A 3,150-nucleotide genomic window follows, 5' to 3' on the forward strand; every position below is an offset into this window, starting at 1 on the left:
TGTTTGTGTGTGTGGTGTATGTGTGAGTGTTTGTGTGTGCATGTGTGTGGGGGAGAGAGAGAGAGAGACTCATTTGGCTGCCTAGAAAGGAATGAGGCCCCACATAGCCTAGGAGACAGGGTGGGGCTGCCTTGGGTAGGATCAGGAGCCCCTTGGGTTAATCGAGCAGGGGATGCATGTGGGGGGATCTGCACTTTGTGAGGGGGACTGACTGGCTGCAGACCTTTCCATTCTTAGGTAAACTATTAAAATGGCTTAAAACTCAGGCATCTGCCTCTTCTGGAGGCCTTGAATCAGAGCCACAGAGCTGGGAAAGACTTGATTGGATTTCTGGGGCCCGTGTTTCTCTTTGCACAGGAGTTGACTCTGCAGTCTGTCATCCTGAAACAGTGAGACTCAGTCCCAGGACCCCAAGCAGCGAATTTCTCAGGAATCTCAGGCAGCCCCAAGGACAAGCAGAAGGCAGAAAGCTGTTTGGGAGCCCAGTGGGTTGTTTGCTTTTCCTTTTTGCTGCATCTTAATTTTCCTAGTCTAGTCACTTGGAAGCAAATTAAGCCACCAGGCCCCCTCATGCCTCTCCTGGGGGTTCTCCCAAGGCCACACAGTCTCTTTGATCGCTCAGAAAACTGCATTTTTTGGCTGTCCTTCATGGTCTTGAATCACCACTAAGGAGGTGAGCAAATGCAGGATTATTCAGAAATTAACCCTCTAACAAGAGGATTGTCCACGCCCTTCCATCTGTCTCCCCCTTCAGCCTACATGCCAACTTAGAAGCCACAGATCTGTGCGTTGTGTTAATATTGATCTAAGGCTAAAGCATGCTTGTATAGGCATCACCTCCACTGAGGGCTTAGCTTAATTTTCAAGCACACTTCCTGGATGAGGACAGAATATTTCTTCTAGTTCTCTGTGAGTTTACTGACCATAGAACAGGAGCGATCTCTCGGCCCCACATAGATAAACAGTCTCGTGCCAGGTTGCCCATGAGGACCTGGGCTTGCTTGGGTCTGTTTTCAGCCTGGTTGGGCGGTCAGTGAATGTGATCAGAAGAAAGCGCTGGGCCTGGCAGCCTCAGTGCTGCCTAAGCTCGTTGGCCTGGCACGCTGCCTCTAGCTCAACTGGACCATCAGTGTTTTTCATCGAACAGAGAAATGCCAAAAAGTGGAAGCTGAATCAGAGTCCCAGATTTCATCATTAACAAATAATGTGGGTGTAGAGCCAGACAAGCAACAGGAAAATGTGGCTGGCCTTCCACAAGGGGGACCGTAATTTATCATGAAAGAGACTGGAAAATAAGCTAGCTCCCAAGCCAGGACTCCCAGGTTCTCTGATCCCATGGTACCCGGCCAGAAAGTCCGAGGAGCACCCAAAGCACGGAGCTCCAGGCTCATGAGAGATTCCCCTTTCCTAACTCAGATAAACAGCTTTAAAATTCATCATGCCCTCACAGTCCTTCAGGGGCTTGGGAGACTCTTGTAGAATAATGAATAATTTTTGTGGACCTACTACGTCCCAGGCATTGTGCTGAGCATTTTATAATGATTAGTTCATTTGATCCTCACAACAACCCTGGGAGGGAAACTGAGGCAGACAGGTGAAGTGACTTGCCTAGGTTCCTACAATTAGGACGTGTCTGAGGCTGAATTCCTGACTCCAGACTCAGCACTCTGCCCACTGAGCCCCAAAAGGAGGTTCCCAGCATCCCACCTCCTGCAGGAAGCCTTTCCTGGTGCCCCTTCATTCATTGGTCACCTTGATAAATCTCTATCCTGTTTGTCCAGGGGTGTCTGCCTGACTCTTTCCCCATTAGGAAGCCAGCTCCATGGGAGCAGGGACTGTCTTTGGCCTTTCCTTGTGTCCCTAGCGCAGCGGCTGGCACATAGTAGGTGTTTCACAAATGTTTATTGGCTGACTGACCAACGGGCTCTGGCTTGATCTAACCCAGTCAGAGTCGGTGTGCCCCTGGGGGATTTGGAGCAAGCTCCATGGTAAGGTGGTAACTTCCCCATTGTGGCTGCCTGTTACAGCGTGAACATACTAGGCTGGAGCATTCCCATTTAGTGGGTCTTCCGTTACTTTTCCTGCACAGGTAGCCTTGGCCCTAAGGTCAAGTTCCATAAGGAGATGCCATGTGCATGGCCCCTGGGAGGAGAGTGAATGCCCAGCCAGGCCCGAGACTCCAGGACCGACCGATTAAGTGCGCCTGGGTTGTGCAGCTCCCCACTGTAAAGGGGGCTGTGAATGACAAGTGTAAAGGTCAGACTGCCCTCAGCCTTGAAACCTAGAGGCTGGCCCTGGGGAGGCCCTCTACCTGGACCAGGTTTCCCACAACAGCCCTGGGAAGAAGGTGCTATTATTATCCCCATTTTACAGCTGAAGAAACTGAGGCCAACAAGGGTTAAGTGACTCGCCCAGGGTCATACATCTATTAAGTATCTGAGATCAGATTTGAATTCAGGTCTTCCTGGCTCCAGGCCAAGCGCCATCTCCACTGTGCCTCCTTGCTGCCCTTCTGAATGCAGCCAACAAAAAATGTTCTGAGGGGGGCCATAGTCTTCCCCCAACAGCCAAGAGGGTCCATGACAAAGAGAAGAAAACTGAGGCCCAGTGCTCTACCCAGCCCCAGAGAACGGTGAGCCATGCCCCGTGTGCATTCCTTTATACCCCCTTCATTTCACCAAGGATCTAAGGCCTTCTCATGAAAAAGATGGAGAACAGAAATTAGATGTTAATTCAGTTAGGTAGATTTGGAAGGGCTGCCCAGTAGAAGAGGGATCTGAGGGCTCTGTCTGGCCCCAGAGGGCAGAATTGAGGGGGAGGGGAGTGTTACAAACATACAAATTAGGAATTAGGGAACACCTTGCCAGTGAGAGCTTTCCCGATGTGGCCTGAGCTTCCTGAAGGGGTGAGGGGGTGGGGGGTCTCCATTCTCTAGATATGCCGTGTGGCCATCGTCTGGGAAATAATGGGAAAGAGGTGTTCCTTTTGGTCTAGGGCTCTCTGTTGTGAAGTCACTGTGTTATCCATGGATATCAGTGACCTAAATGAACCACTGATGAAGAGTGCTCTACTTAAAACTCTAAGAAGGGTGTGTGTGCATGTGGAGGGATGGATGGATGGATGGATGGATGGATGGATGGATGGATGGAT

At 50.6% G+C, this 3,150-nt stretch overlaps 2 protein-coding genes across 5 annotated transcripts in view; one reads left to right on the forward strand and one right to left on the reverse strand.

The window, feature by feature from the left end:
- The window catches only part of CENPP (centromere protein P), a 181,748-nt gene that overhangs the window by 77,353 nt on the left and 101,245 nt on the right, over window positions 1-3,150 (forward strand). The window lies entirely within an intron of this gene.
- ASPN (asporin) overlaps window positions 1-3,150 on the reverse strand; it is a 28,325-nt gene that overhangs the window by 11,830 nt on the left and 13,345 nt on the right. The gene's annotated exons all lie outside the window — the stretch shown is intronic.

This window comes from Petaurus breviceps, unplaced genomic scaffold (genome assembly GCF_028583685.1).
Source record: "Petaurus breviceps papuanus isolate PSGF00001 unplaced genomic scaffold, PetGlider_PUasm1.0 174, whole genome shotgun sequence".
Lineage (NCBI taxonomy): Eukaryota > Metazoa > Chordata > Mammalia > Diprotodontia > Petauridae > Petaurus > Petaurus breviceps.